The 16,576-nt window shown below is 39.4% G+C and overlaps 2 protein-coding genes across 6 annotated transcripts in view; both read left to right on the top strand.

The window, feature by feature from the left end:
• Positions 1-16,576, top strand: part of LOC127030993 (tripartite motif-containing protein 55-like) — a 71,006-nt gene that overhangs the window by 15,370 nt on the left and 39,060 nt on the right. The gene's annotated exons all lie outside the window — the stretch shown is intronic.
• The window catches only part of DNAJC5 (DnaJ heat shock protein family (Hsp40) member C5), a 51,093-nt gene that overhangs the window by 12,708 nt on the left and 21,809 nt on the right, over positions 1-16,576 (top strand). For 4 of the 5 annotated variants that reach the window (XM_050918420.1, XM_050918423.1, XM_050918422.1 and 1 more), the window contains one exon: positions 7,911-7,979. The exons of the other annotated variant lie outside the window; for it this stretch is intronic. The gene's annotated coding sequence lies outside the window, so the exon portion shown is untranslated. The remainder of the gene's footprint in view (positions 1-7,910; positions 7,980-16,576) is intronic. 5 annotated transcript variants of the gene reach the window in all.

Below are 16,576 nucleotides of genomic sequence, written 5' to 3'. Positions count from 1 at the left end.
GAGGGACCAAGTTACCAGACAGAGAGGGGTTGGACGGTGAGTAGCTTTTCCTGAGTCCACGGGTTGTCTCTCTCTTCGATCTTGTTGTATCAAGGGAGGATCACTACAGCCTATCATCTCATGTAGCGGGGAGACCTTGTATAGGCCAGCATTAGGGGAAGTAATTGCTTGTGCTTAAAATTGGCTCTGTTGGTCTGAACATAAGAACATCAGAAGGGACATGCTGGGTCAGACCAATGATCCATCTAGCCCAGTACCCTGTCTTCTGACAGTGGCCAGTGACAGATGCTTCAGAACCAGTGAACCAGAACAAGGCAATTTATTGAATGATCCATCCCCTGTTGTCCAGTCCCAGCTTCTGGCAGTCAGATGTTTAGGGACTCCGAGAGCATAGGGTTGTGTCCCTGCCCATCTTGGCTAATAGGTCCATCAATGGCTATCTTCCATTAACATAATTTTGAACCCCATTATAGTTTTGGCCTTCAAAACATACCCTGGCAATGAGTTCCACAGGTTGACACTGCATTGTGTGAGTTTGGTCTCATCATGCCTGCTCAAAGAAGCCTGGGACTATGTCAGGGCACTGCCCAAGATCCATGAAAGGGTGCTATCGGAGACAAGACACCCAGCAAATTGGACTAGAGGGGCCACGCCACAAACTGAACAGGACCCCACAAGGTTCAGGGGTCAACACACACAGGGCCTTGGGCTGGGACCCAGTGGAGAGGGAGGGCCTGGGTCTCCCTACCCACTGCTGCCTTAAATACTGAGGCTCCTCAACCAAACAGGGAGCAGAAAGCCAAGCATGCCAACCACTAAGCCACCCGCCCTCCAAGCCACCCGGTAAAGAACGATTTTTCCTTTTTAACCAAAGGGATACTAGTATTGTGAAGCACTGTGCTTCAAGCCACTAACTGTTTGACCTAAGTGTCAAACTGAACTGAAGTTTGTGTTTTAAACATTAATGCATAGACTATTTTTCTATTACAGAAAGTGAGAAATAAATGCCAGTGACTGAGCCAGACATGGCTGCAACAGACATCCTCCAGTTAAATCCTGATTTACAACTACCCTTCTATTCTGGTCATGAACTTCTCAACACAGTCTCACTGTGTTAAATTTTGTGATGGATCTTGGGCAGTGCCCTGCCATGGTCCCATCCTTCTTCGAGCGGGCAAGTTGGTGAGGCCAAATCCCACAATGTCTCTGAGCTTTTCTCACTTAGTTACCTTAGATGCCAGGTTCTCCTAGGTTTCCTTTGCAGTCTCCCTTGGCTGAGGAGACAGTAGTTACTCCCAGATGGCTACCTTGGCTGGCAGGCTAGCATCTCTTCCCCTCAGGTAGGGAAGGCTAGCTCCTGCTTCTTCTCCAGGCAGCCCTGAGCTGACCCAGGTTCTCTCCTTCTCTCCTCCCTCCATACCTGGCATTGGCTGCACTTATAGTGGGGTGGGGCTAGCTGAGCTCTCTTTAACCCTGTGCTGTGTTGTCAGGCAGTTTGTTTGCTTCATCAGTTTCCTCTTGTGTATATAGTTAAGATCTATCCTCTCTAATACACAGGAACATAGTACTTAGAGTTGGAAGAACCTAATAGATGTTGCATCCTCTTGCAAGGGCAGCATCTATTCCTTGATGAAGGTCATATCAGATAGCAGACTGAACACTAGGTCTTAGTCAAAAGGCTTTGTAAGGTGATTTGGAAAAGGACACTACTATGGGAAGTTATAAGTAGCACTGCAGAAGAGCATGTGGAAGTACTGCACTTCGAAGTTGCAATGAACCAAGCCATCTTCTCAATCTGTTTATCAATATACTTGCAGTTACTATTTTAAGGCAAATAAAACTGTCTGTATCTAGAGTGTTTTAACAGTAAGCCTTTCTGTGCATGGTGTTAGCTTTTAGCAATTTGTTTAATCTGTAATCTGTTTATCTGACAATAGTGATCCTTTTTACACTTCATTAGTCAACCTTTTTCATCTTTTCATCAGACTTTTGACATTTACAGATGTCACCTCAGAACAATATCTAGTTACAGTAATAGTTTTATCTAATCTAATATCATGCTTACCTGGTATAGACTGATCATCAGTGCAGTGTTATATGAAAAGTGTTTTCCCCAAAATCCATGTTTATGGTTGGGAGTTTCCCTGTATGACAACTCAGAATTATTTGAATAGTTAATACAGTCACCTTATTTGCACTGAATCCATGTGAATTTATCCTGTTCTCACTGTGCTGACGTATCACATCACAGTATAAGATATTTAATGATACATGAACAAAAAGTGAAGATCAGGGTTTGGACTCAGATTGACAACAGTATTTTATTAAAAGGAGAAATTACTTAAAAAAAAAACCCTCTTCTTTTGTGTGGGAGGAGAGTGGGGATATGTTAGAAATAGGCATACTTTTTCTTTCACAAGGAAGTGGAAATACTAAAGAGAATCAGGAACATGACAGGAAAACTGATGGACTCAGGAATCTGTAGAAAAGCTGGGAACGTATGGCTTGATTGATTGTTCGAAGAAGAGATCCTGGAAACATTAATTGGGGTAAAGCACAGAGGGGAAGCCGATAATTATCTTTTAATGTGCAATAGTTGCATTGATTCAAATAATTAGGGCAAATGAGGCAGACAGAAATTTTTTGAATAAATACACACAGTTGACAGGACAGGGATACTGCCCAACCAAAATTCATGTGGACTTTAAAAAACTTTTTACATTAATATTAGTTATTATTGAATTTTGCTTTGCTATTTTGTACTCTTGCTTGCAGTTGCAATCTGCCTGGCTCTGGCATCCTTGAATGTTTTTGTTTGATTTGTATATCTGTTCATCCATCACATGCCTTTTAAGCACTTATACATTCTCACTGGCCTTTCTTACTCCTCCTATGTCTTTAAATGGGACAGACAACCCTGGAGCATATGTTAATTTTGTCTTTGAACATTTTCCATTTCGTTATGGAGTTCTTCCCTTCTGTTTCAGCTCCATTTGTTTTTATTCTGAACTCGAACATGTAATAATGAGGGAAGGTATTCACAAGTAATTACAGGCTGGGTATTATGTAGATCTCTGGGTCAGTGGATCTGGCCTGTTGACTAATGGGATTGGACATATGGATCAAAACGTTCCTGAGTCACTAAATTAGAGTTACCAGTTGCAACAGAAACCAAGCAAGTAAAATTCCAAAAATTTGTACTGCAGATGGCCACTGAACTGAACAGTGCTATGTGTAAGTGAGAATAGAGATATGATTTCTGGAAAGAGAAGATTGTAAGGAATATCCAGGACAGGGATTGTTCCTATGTTTGTATTTTACCAGAATTAAACCTGTTAGTAATTTATTATGTTGGTTTTGATAGTTTCCAGCTGCAAATTATTTTTTCTGCTGCTAAGGGATTTTTCTTGATGTAGATAGAATTGATGCTAGCAAACAAGCTCCATGGTTAATTCTTGAAGAAAAGAAAAACCATGAAAATCTTGTTTTCTCTTTCACATATGCTCTTTGTGTTTTCCCCAGCTAGCTTTTTTTTGTTTTATTTCAGAAAAATGTTTCTCCTTGCCAGCATGTGGGCAGGTCTGTGCTGGTATCTTGTATTTGCCTTGCTTGGTACTCTTCTCCACTTGTCATTGGCAGTCAAACACTGCATGCACTCTCATATGTGGTAAAACTTTTGTCAAAGGCAGGAGAGTGAAAACAACTCCTATAGACATCAGTTTGATGCATCTGTCTTGGCTTGTTCATAAATTTTAAACTGTGTTTTAGTGCTATACTGCAATTTACCTGATCTCCTAAATGCCCCAAACTTAATTTTTAAGTTGAAATAGATTTACTAATTACAATACTTGTGGGAGTAGAGCTTGGAAAAATCTTATGATACACCTAGCTGGAGGCTGGTAGGATAGATTTTGGGTGTGCCACATGCAAGGTGCATGCCCCATGCCCTAATGAGAAGCCCATCCTAGTTCCTAAAGATCCTGGGAACCCCAATCCTAATTAACAACATTACCAAGTTTCATTAATCTTAGCAGATTTCTGAATAGCACCTATGAAACATCCTATGACATTGTACTCCATTAGATTGTATGAAAATATGCTAATGAGTGTGAATATAGTGTAACTGGAATATGCTTCATGCATGTATGAATGTATCATTCTTGTATCTGAAACTAGGAATATAAAATACAACTCTGAGGTCCTATTGTATTTATGCAACATATGGGCCATTAATGGTGGTTTAGAATCTTGATGGCTCCCATCAACTAGGACAATTGACTGTAGATGGCTCTGTTTACTTGGGCCCGGACGAATGAAGGCTTGGGGTCTCACAGGACATGTGACCATGTCACCTGGTACTGGAATCCATCTTTAACCTGGTGCTTTTCCATTTAGAAGGAGGGGTGGGGACCCAAAGAGACACATGATTCCTGCTTTGTGCCAAAGGTATATAAAGGGGTGGAACTGAATAAAGGGGGTTGCAGTCATGAGAAATCCTCTGGCTACCACCTGAGCTGAAACAATGACTGTACCAGGGAAAGGATTGGGCCCAGACTAAAAAGGAGTCTAGTCTGTTGTTGAAGCTTATTGGAACATCTCTGAGGGTGAGATTTTTATCTGTATTAGGTGTAGACTTGCATGTTTTGTTTTATTTTGCTTGGTAACTTACTTTGTTTTGTCTATTACTTGGAACCACTGAAATCCTACTTTTTATACTTAATAAAATCACTTTTTGCTTATTATTGAACCTAGAGTTAGTGACTGATAACTGAGGGAGCAAACAGCTGTGCATCTCTCTCTATCAGTGTTATAGAGGGCTGACAATTTGAGTTTACCCTGTATAAGCTTTATATAGAATAAAACAGATTTATTTGGGGTTTGGATCCCATTGGGAACTGGGTATCTGGGTGCTAGACAGGAGCACACTCTAAGCCGTTTTCAGTTAAGGCTGCAGCTTTTGGGGAACATGGTTCAGACCTGAGTCTCTGTTTGCAGCAGGCTAGCGTATCTGACTCAACAAAGCAGGGTTCTGAAGTCCCAAGCTGCCAGGGAAAACGGGCTCAGGTAGTCTCAGCACATGAGGTGGCAGTCCCAAGGGCGTCTCTGTGACTGAACCTGTCACACATCCATCTTGTCAATTCACTCTTTTGCTTGAGGAAACTGAACAGAGGCACTGGAACTGCTGTCAGGTTAAAGGAAACACCATGTCCATTTGTATTTGGAATGTTATCTTTGGCCATGTCTGCACTAAAGGTGCTACAATGGCACTGCTCTAGCACCATAGTTAAGCTGCTATAGTCTGTAGTGTAAATGCTTTTTACAATATGGGAGGGGTTTTTCTGTTGCTGTAGGTAATTCATCTTCTTGAGTGATGGTAGCTTGGTTGAGGGAAGCTTCCATTGACTTAACCACATCTTTACCAGAGGTTAGGTCAGCATAGCTGTTTTGCACAGGGGTGTGAATTTTTCACATCCCTGAGCACTGTAGCTATGTCGCCCTAACTTAAGTGTAAACCAGAGCTTTGCAACAAATGCTAGAAACGCTTTCTAAAGGAAAGTTTTATTCTACTGATAGCGGCGGCTTAAACACTCTCATGTCCCCAAGAGATTTTTCTACCCACAACTATCAGGTGAGCAAGGGGATTTATCAAGACCAGGGTAGATGTTTACTGGGGTTCTTCATTCTTCCTTAGTATGGGAGTGCTATTAGCATCATTTTTCTTAATTAACTATACTCAGTGTTTGTGAAAGATTGACACGTATAAAGAATCTGTCTTCTGTTGTACATTAGAATTGATGCTGCATGCCCAGCAGTGATGTAAGGTTCTTTCTGTAGTTTTGCTAATAAACTCCAAGTTTGATGTAGACACACACCTCTGGGGCAAGTACGTAGTTCATGCTCAAGCTCATTCAATCTTTGGTTTCTTGGTGTCTGTCAACAAGAATTTTTGGTTTTGAATGATAACAGATGTATACTCTTGCCTGTTGGAGATTGGACTGAGACCCCCACCTTCCAGTCATTTAACAAAAGCTACTATACATTTTTTTGGATGGCAGCAACTTCCAATTGACTTGGAAGAGATTTGCCTCTAAAAAAGGCTACTTGTTCAAAAAAAACCTCTGTATCCCATTTTTATTTTCATGAGTCATTGTCATATTATGTAGCATCCTGCAGCTTCTCACATCCATTCACTCTAGTTGGTGTTTGACTTTTCTCTTCCTTATCACTTATGTGTGTGACCAGTGAACAGCAGCAATCTTTGCACCTTTCACCTAAAACACTGAAAGAGAAGCAGCTTATGTTGCTGAATCAATTTTTTTCTCCTTGTATGCTAAAGCATAAGTTACTGAGAGCTTGTCTAAACTTAGAGTGCTGCAATGGTACAGCTGCAGCGCTTAGTGAAGATGCTATCTATGCCAACAGGAGAGCTTCTGTCACTGTAGGTATTCCACCTCCCCAAGAAGCAGTAGGTATGTTGATGAGAAAAGCCCTCTTGTTTTGGGGGTTAGGTTGGTATAACTATATGATTTGGGTGTACAAAATTCTCGCTCCTGAGCAACCTACTATACTGACAGAAGTTTGTAGTGTGGACCAAGGCTGAGACTGGTTCACTTTTCGCTATATGTAATCTGCTCCAGGAATTATGTTAATAGAAGCCCTGTCTACATGAAGGAAATTTGCACTGGCATAACTACATTGTTGTGGAGTCAGGGTGGTCCTCACAGCATGAAGCTACAAACTGCTTGTTACTGATACCATGTAAAATGGTATTAAAAATGTCATATTGAAATTCAGTCACTCTATGCATTTGCATGGGTCTCTTTAATTTCAATCAATGTTGTACATAAACTGCCAAGAAAGGGGTGATACCGCAAGTAAAATACTGCTATTATTATGGATGGAATTTAAAAATTAAAGTTGACTTATTTCTAACAGGTCATATCATATGTCGTGACCTTTTTTGCATTTTTTTAGAACAAATTTCTTTACTTGTATTTGTAACAATGTTTCAGATTATTAAAAAGGCATCAACTTTAAAGTAGTATGATTTTTAAGTTGATTTTAACTATTAGTGATGCAAGTAACACATTAAATGATAATTATTAGAAATTTTTTTACTTTGTGCATTCCACAAGATTTTGTCTTCAGTCAGTTTTATTGTGGTTTCCTCGTGTGTGCGTACATGTGCGCGCAGGCCTTTCATGTAGCAACTGGGTAGAAAAACTTTTTTCAAGAAAAATGTGATTTTTTTTTTATAACTATAAATATTGATGGGACTACGGTAGATATTTGCACATACCTGCCTCTGACTTTCTAAAAAGTTAATGGGGTTGGTTTTTTTTTTAAATTTATTTCACCCTTTTATGTCATTCACCTGCGCTTCACTAAGCTTGGATAATGAAAATAAATTAATCTGTTCTTTTCTTTTTTTTATGGCCTGCCACAGTGAGGCAGTGTTTAGATTAAAGCATAATGGGAATGTTTAAATGCAAACCAATTCATTTTAATAAACATGCAGATATCTTGGGTTTTGTAAACCATTTTTACACGAAACTTAACATGTTTAAATGCTCTGACAATGTCCCTTTAATCAAGAGTTGAGCCAATTATTTGCTGCTGACTTAGGTAGTTATACATTCAGTAAGCATATACCCAGATAGCTATTTCAATTGTTATCCTATTTAAATGGTCAAGGGGAAAATATTTCTTTTCAAAAGTGAAGTATAAAATCCTCTTTGGCATTTCACTTAAATCCATTGTCTCTAGTATACCACAAAGGGTAACTGTAACAAGGTGACAGGGATATTTTTTTATTAAAGGTTTCAGGGATTTAAAAAAACACATAGGAACAAAACAGTATTGTAGCAGAATGCTAATACACAAATGGTTTGCTTGTGTTCTTCCCTTAGGAGGATTCAGTTTGATTTCTGTGGAAACGGGTATTAGACTCCTAGGATCTAGTTCGACCATTTATTAAGGTAAATAATGCCTTTTTGATTTCTTGCAGAGTTTGCAAATCTCATTTAGTTGGCAGATACTGCAGAAGGAACAGAAGGTTCAAATATAGTGTGTAGAGAAATTTCCCAACATCTTGATGGCGGTGGAAGGAGAAACCAAAGTTTAGAACTCTTTCCAGACACCATAAATCATACTACAGTCTGGTACATGTGGGTTTTTCCTTTAGAAAATATACATGAATTTAGTTCCCTAGAAAGATGCCAGATTGTGATAACCAACCGCTCTTAATTAGCGTGAAGCAGATGGACTAGATGTGAAGGCCAGTGGTGGTATTACACTTACAGTATAAATCAATATTTACTAATATGTGTGCTGATGGTTTGGGGGTTTATTCAGTAAAATATTTTATCGGTAAATATTGGTTGAAACAGAACACTTAGTTTAAAACTAATGCTTTGAATTACATAATCTGCTGCACTGGAAAATTTGAGATTTCACATCCTTTTTCATTTGGAAAGTTGACTTTTTAAATATGTGATTGACATTTAGATTTTACAAGGAAGGCAGCCTTGCCGGACAGTATATCTGGGATAGCTTCTTCATTTTCATGATGATGTTTGTAAAGGATGGCAAGTAGATTTTTTTTGTGAGGGCTGATACTTTCATGACAGTTTGACAAGCTGTGCTAAATGTTCCCATAGGATAGCACTTTCTTATTTTACTCTCTGTTATTGTGATGATTTTCTACCATTCGCATCAGATCACTTATCATAGTAGCTGTTAATCTTGCCAGTGGGATTTTTTTCTTTAAGTGGAGGAAAAGATAAGATAAGTATGGACTCAGTTTTAAAACGTGGATAGTTGATAATGCTGAGATCCTTGACATGTAAAAGGCTGAGGGTGCTTAATTTTCAATCCCTTCTCTGTTTTGAGTAGTTAAAACTCTCTCCTGGTCTTACTTACAAAACAAGCGTGCCCAAGAAAGAAAGGTAAGAAGTGTACTTGTGAGCTCTCTCTAGCCTTGTCTTAAACTATGTCCTTTCTGCTAGCAGAGCTCAATAAATATTCTCCAGAGTGGTTGTATTGCCATTTTTACAAGAACTAGCTGGGGTCCCCTTTCATGGCTCAACTGCAAATCCACCTGAGTAGCAGCCAGGTAGTAAGATGCTCCCTGAAGCATCTGTGACTGATCTCTCCTACTCCAGAAACTGATGATCATTTGCAGCGCCTGTAAATGACTTCTTTTCTCTTATCCTCGGGTGCTTTGATTGGTGTCCAGATCCTCTTTCTGTTCTCCTGGAGGCAATCAAGTGGAGGTTCTTCACTAAGAGAAGGGAAGCTGTTGTATTTAGGTCCTTAGAGCTTCAGGGCTCCTCCTTTTGCCTAACTATCTTGCAGGGGAAAAGCTGCTGTTTGACCCACAGGAAGATGTATCCAGTTGGCTGTTTTGATAGAGCCTTTCGTTATTCCTTTCCCCGCTTCTTCTGTATATGAATCAGCTGCAGAGAGCATAGTCTTACAAAGGCTAGGATGAGAAGCTCTTATAAAAAATAATTTTTTTTTCTAAATTCATTGACTATTTCCTCCCCAAAGGTGAGAGAGTGAGAGAGAGAGAGACGTTATTAAAGGACTCCCTTTTTCCACAGTAGTTTTGAGGATCTGCACAAGTCGCTTACCGAGTACCATAAAAAACCTAGTTAGGATAGAATATGAATTCCTCTGATAAAGCCTGTCAACAAGCAAGCAATGAGTTCTAGAAGATTTCTGAGAAAAATGTTGTTGTTTCCAGCTTCATATATTAGATATGTTGTTTATCCATCCTCACCAAGGATGTATTTGCCTCCAAGAGACTTTTCTCAAAGAACCTTCCAGGTTTTTTGTGATTTAGATTCTGTTGAAATTGGAAGCAGTTGATCTGGTTAGGTGGAAGGGCCTTTTATACCTTAGTTCCAAAAGGCTTAGAAACTGAGTGAGATGCATGGATTCTGTAAACTTTTACTTCTCTCAATGGTTCAGATGCTTCCATGGCATGCTAATCTTATAGTGTGGATCTGCTGAGGCACACATTTTGAACTCCTACTTTCTGGTATGTAAATGTCCTTTACAGGATTCTTTTTTTCATTTGTCACAACTCTTTGAAGCTTATGCAGTTCTGGATAACCTAGAATCCAACAGATCTGCAACCCAGCATAAACTTCTTAGGCCTTAGAATAGTTTGTTATATATCTTTAAAATACCGTACTGCATGGTGGTGTTAGACAACAGTATATTTGTAGCCTCGCTGAAAAAGCAGTGACACCAGAAATATTTGAGTGTTTGAGAGACATGCAAAGGAAGTTGCTTGAAAATGTTAACTTGATCCAAACAATGTACATTAAAATGGTTCTTAACACCAAGGCATGTTGATTAAGCATGAGAGTCTTAGATTACGGGGAAAGGTCCCTTCTCGCAGACTTAATTGTGAAGAACAGTTGCGTACCTTTTGATAGATCTGGGTCACAGAAATGTCTATAGGACGTTGAACAACTAAATCCTTGTTAGAAGTTTCCTTCTCATCAAAAGCTTATGCTAACTGCTCTTTTCCCTGTTGGACCCTTGATCAGAGATATTTCTGCAGAACTGTGGGAGAGTCTAATTTGCTCCACATAGCATTGGTTGATTGGTAAGATGTGTTTCAGCCTCACAAGAGGAATAGACTATCTGCAGATATATGGGTTATTCATACGTATTCCGTGTCCCTTTTTGATTTGTTCAGTGATGTCAGTCCAGTGTTTGTGACGTCACAGTTCTTCTTTGAAATGATTCTGAATTTCTGTACTCAAGAAATCTTGCAGGAGGAGCAAATTAATCAGAAAGGAGAGAGCTTCAATTTACGTAAGTATCATAGTAATCACAATTGGCAATATTAAGAGAAGTTGCATAAGCCAAATGTGGTGTTTCAGTGTTTCCACTTAATTTGTGTGCCTAGAAAATTACTCCTAAAAATATCTTACCACTAACAGTACACCACCATTTTTATTTGCAAAATCTGCACAATATAAGCTATGCCCAAAATTTTCAGATTTGGGTGGCAGAAGTTTTCAAAGGTGCTGAGCATTTTCAATTCCATTTGACTCTCTTTGAATGTACTATAAAGCAGTATCTCATCTGGGGAATTGCACCAAAGCAATCAATCCATTGGTTACTCTGCTCTGGGACCATGCGAATTTAAATAGAAAAGAAATACAAAATTAATTTGAAGTGTATCAAGTAATATTAGAGGCAACTTTGTGCTCTCCAGTTTGCAAATATTTCACTAATAAATATTTAATGCCCAAGTCTAGAAGCTAAAGGAAAAGCTGCTGTTGTTAGAATGTGCATTCAGGTTAATGTCTAGTGACACATGGAGAATGTTGTCCATTGAGTTGGCAATGAACTGATGCAGAGCTTCAAGGCTGTTTGTTTCTAGCCATGATCTGGCTCTTGTGAGTCCTATATTGTTAAATATATGTATTTTACAATGTTGTGTAACAAGAACCGGGGGATGGGGGGGAAAACTAACCCCAAAACCACTGAAAGGGTGAGTTTCCAGCTGTCTGTTTCAACTCTGAGGAGAGGATTTTTTATTTGTTTTAGCTTAGGATGACAAGGTAAGTTTTTCAGCTGGGACTGAGAGCATTTGGATTCTATCAACGAGCATAACTAAATTGGTTGGAGCATATGTCAGCAGGGTCTCAGTGCTGAAGATTTCAAGCAAAATGACTATTTGCATTACCCACACTACCTTACATATATAGTGTTCTTGCTGATTTGTAATAATAATAATTTTGACAATAGCTCTTCCATAAATAAAATTAGGTCGGGCTTCTCTTTCCCAATAGGGACATCTGTGGTAATACAAAGAATTATTTTGATTTGATTTTGTAGCAATTCTAGTTTTTCACAGTTTTTAAAATTGAAAATGTTATTCGAAGCTTGTCCACAACTTGCACAGCCTCTTGCAGGCATGGCATCACTTCTCAGGTCCTTGACTCTTACGATCAGGTTTGAGTAATTCTTGAGGGTAATGATTCTAGCATTTCCTTTGATAGAGCACACAGTGTTTTGGCGATGATTTAATTTAGTACTGTGTGACTACGTCACAAAGCTGTCATTTTTCTGTGGCCTTCAAAATGAGCTGTTACTTGGTACAGAACAGGACGATGGCTTTGGTGTTTCCTGAGAAGCTAGGATGTTTACTATGAAGTTCTGTTCACAAAATTTACAGAGAGTATCTAAAATGAACGGCACAAATCCAGGTTTTAACAAAAAATCAAGGTGCATACAGAGACACCTACTTTTAACAATTTATTATTTATTTGTATTACTGAAGTGCCTAGGGGTCCTAATCATGTACCAGGACCCCATTATTCTGTGTTTGTATAGCACCTGGCACAAAGACAGTCTCTGTCCCAAAGAGCTTACAGTCTAAATGCATCTGTCTCTAGAAGATTGCAACCTTTTGTGTCTGGTGTGGATCTTGCCACCATAATTCACATGTGTGGACAAGGGGGATCCAGTGGATATAGTGTATTTAGATTTTCAGAAAGCCTTTGACAAGGTCCCTCACCAAAGGCTCTTAAGCAAAGTAAGCATTCATGGGATAAGAGGGACAGTCCTCTCATGAATTGGTAACTGGTTAAAAGATAGGAAACAAAGGGTAGGAATAAATGGCTAGTTTTCAGACTGGAGAGAGATAAATAGTGGTGTTCCTTAGGGGTCTGTACTGGGCCCAGTCCTATTCAACATATTGATAAAAGATCTGGAAAAAGGGGTAAACAGTGAGGTGGCAAAATTTGCATATGATACAAAAATACTCGAGATAGTTAAGTCCCAGGCAGACTGTGAAGAGCTACAAAAGATTCATAGATTCTAGGACTGGAAGGGTCCTTGAGGGGTCATTGAGTCCAGTCCCCTGCCCTCATGGCAGGACCAAATACTGTCTAGACCATCCCTGATAGACATTTATCTAACCTACTCTTAAATATCTCCAGAGATGGAGATTCCAAAACCTCCCTAGGCAATTTATTCGAGTCTTTAACCACCCTGACAGTTAGGAACTTTTTCCTAATGTCCAACCTAAACCTCCTCTGCTGCAGTTTAAGCCCATTGCTGCTTGTTCTATCCTTAGAGGCTAAAGTGAACAAGTTTTCTCCCTCCTCCTTATAACACCCTTTTAGATACCTGAAAACTGCAATCATGTCCCCTCTCAATCTTCTCTTTTCCAAACTAAACAAACCCGATTCTTTCAGCCTTCCTTCATAGGTCATGTTCTCAAGACCTTTAATCATTCTTGTTGCTCTTCTCTGGACCCTCTCCAATTTCTCCACATCTTTCTTGAAATGCTGTGCCCAGAACTGGACACACTACTCCAGTTGAGGCCTAACCAGCGCACAGTAAACTGGGTGACTGGGCAACAAAATGGCAGATGAAATTCAATGTTGATAAATGCAAAGTAATGCACATTGGAAAACGGAATCCCAACTATACATATAAAATGATGGGGTCTAAATTAGCTGTTGCCACTCAAGAAAGATCTTGGAGTCATTGTGGATAGTTCTCTGAACATATCTGCTCAATGTGCAGCGGCAGCTGAAAAAGCGAACAGAACGTTGGGAATCATTAAGAAAGGGATAGATAATAAGACAGAAAAAAGCATATTGCCTCTATATAAATCCATGGTATGCCCACATCTTGAATACTGCATGCAGATGTGGTCAGCCCATCTCAAAAAAGATATATTGGAAAAGGTTCAGAAAGGGACAACAAAAATGAGTAGGGGCATGGAGCATCTGCCATATGAGGAGACATTAATAAGACTGGGACTTTTCAGCTTGGAAAAGAGGCAACCAAGGGAGGATATGATAGAGGTCTATAAAATCATGCCTGATGTGGAGAAAGTAAATAAGGAAGTGTTGTTTACGCCTTCTCATAACACAAGAACTAGGGGTCACCAAATGAAATTAATAGCAGCGGGTTTAAAGCAAACAAAAGGAAGTATTTTTTTCACACAATGTACACTCAACCTGTGGAACTCCTTGCCAAAGGATGTTGTGAAGGCCAAGACTATAACAGGGTGCAAAAAAGAACTAGATAAATTCATGGAGGATAGGTCTATCAATGGCTGTTAGCCAGGATGGGCAGGGATGGTGTCCCTAGCCCAGAGGTCTTAAGCCAGCCCTCAAGCTCCCACTGGGGAGTGTGGTCTGGGACTTGCCCCACTCCAACCGGGGAGCAAGATTGGGGGGAGCTCCATGCTGCTTCCAGAAGCAGCAGCATGGTCCCACTCCGGCAGCTACATGTAGGGGCAGCCAGGGGGCTCTGCTCTGCATGCTGCCCCCACCCCAAGCGCTGACCCTGCAGCTCCCATTGACTGGGAGCTGCAGCCAATGGGAGCTGCAGGGGCAGCGTGTCAACTATCAGTTTCTGCAAAAGCAAACAAGACACGTTATCTTTTTTGAATTCTAGGTAGTGTTGGAAAAGAAGTTTTTTTTAATTGATTTTCAGAAAGAAACAATAAAAAATACAAAAAGGTAAATGACTTACAACCAGTATTTATATCTAAATACTGCATGCTTCACGAGATTGGCAATGTAATTGCATAAATCTAACACTTTACAACTTGTCAAAACTACAGAAACAATTATGAACCTGGAACCCTGATGCATATTCTAAGGACTGTTCATCAATCAGCACCTTTGAAAAGAGGTGAACATGAGAACTCTTTACTTTACTACTTCTGTGTAACAGATTTTTGGGGTAATAATATGGCCAGGTTTTAGCACAGCACCAAAAGAATTCATACTAAGGACCACTTACATTAGAAACATAGAATCACAGAACTGGAAAGGACTTTGAGAAGTCATCTAATCCAGTCCCCTGCACTCATGGCAGAACTAAGTGTTATTTAAAGTCCATCCCTGACAGGTGTTTGTCTAACTTGCTCTTAAAAATTACCAATAATGAGATTCCAGAAGCTCCTTAGGCAGTTTATTCTACCCTGACAGGAAATTTTTCCTAATGTCCAATTTAAACCACCTTTGCTTAAGCCCATTGCTTCTTGTCCTACCCTCAAAGGTTAACAAGATCATTTTTTCTCCCTCCTCCTTGTAATATCCTTTTATGTACTTGAAAACTGTTATCATGTTTCCCCCACCCTCCCCCAGTCTTCTTTTCTCTAGACTAAACAAACAGTTTTTTCAATCTTTCCTCATAGAAAATGTCTTGCGTACAACACTCCTGCTAATACATCTCAGAATGATGATCGCTTTTTTTGCAACAGTGTTGTACTCCTGACTCTCATTTAGTTTGTGATTCACTGTGACCCCCAGATCCGTTTGTGCAGCACTCCTTCCTAGGCAGTCATTTCCCATTTTGTATGTGTGCAACTGATTGTTCTTTCTTAAGTGGAGTACTTTGCATTTGTCCTTATTGAATTTCATCCTATTTACTTCAGACTATTTCTCTAGTTTGTCCAGATCATTTTGAATTTAATCCTGTCCTCCGAAACACTTGCAACCCTGCCCAGCTTGGTATTGTACGCAAACCTTATAAATATACTCTCTATGCTATTATCTAAATCATAATCATTCTGCAGTAATCCAGTATCTGTCAAGGAAAGATCTGATTTGCATTAGTATGGTGGTTATTGAAGATGTTCATACATTCACAAATTTAATACATACATGCTGCCTGAATGTGATTCACTTTTGGCTGAGCAATTTACTCTCATGCATGCTATAAGAGAAACTCTGATACAGATAAAGTATTGCCAGGTGACTGGACTTCAAAGATTGTGATCAAAGGTACCAAGATTTGGTATGCAAAGGGTAAAACTCAGTTTGATACTGCAGAATCCAAGTCTAGAGTTGGGTATATTAAAGGTATTGAGATGGATTAACTGTGTTAATGAGATCGGGCCTTTTAGGATTTGACAGTTGTGTAAACGTGTAACTGACCTTTTGATTTCTGTGTGAATTGTAAAAGTAGAACTATTATATTTGCGAACATTTACCTTGCAGCAACAGTAGAGCTATTTCTGGTAATCTGCATTCTAAACCAGAGGTACTAATTTTGTAAATTGCTTGGTTGGCACTTTAGGGAATTAATTCTAACAACACTGATTTGTTAGTGCTTTAAATTTGAAAAATTTAAATACAGTGAGAAACTTGATTTGCTTAGTTTTCTCCTCAGTTCCCCAATCTGCTGTATTATGTGGGTCTTTTAGTGTGGGAATGGGTTTTAACAAAAAAGAAGAGATGTTCTGATGGCTCTTCACTTTAAAAAAGAATATTTGAGTCCCTGTAGGGATCCAACTAATCATCAGAGCATCAGTGAGGAATTGAAATGGCTGTTTAGATAAATTTCTATCTGACATAATACACTTAAAAATATCTGGGTTCAGAGTAGCAGCCGTGTTAGTCTGTATCTGCAAAAAGAACAGGAGTACTTCTGGCACCTTAGAGACTAACAAATTTATTTGAGCATAAGCTTTCATGGGCTACAGCCCACTTAATCGGATGCATAGAATGGAACATACAGGAAGATATTTATACATACAGAGAACATGAAAAGGTGAAAGTAGCCATACCAACTCTAA

This window comes from Gopherus flavomarginatus, chromosome 11 (genome assembly GCF_025201925.1).
Source record: "Gopherus flavomarginatus isolate rGopFla2 chromosome 11, rGopFla2.mat.asm, whole genome shotgun sequence".
NCBI lineage: Eukaryota > Metazoa > Chordata > Testudines > Testudinidae > Gopherus > Gopherus flavomarginatus.
The sequence above is the reverse complement of the archived record's forward strand: the minus strand, read 5'-3'. Positions and strand labels throughout refer to the sequence as shown.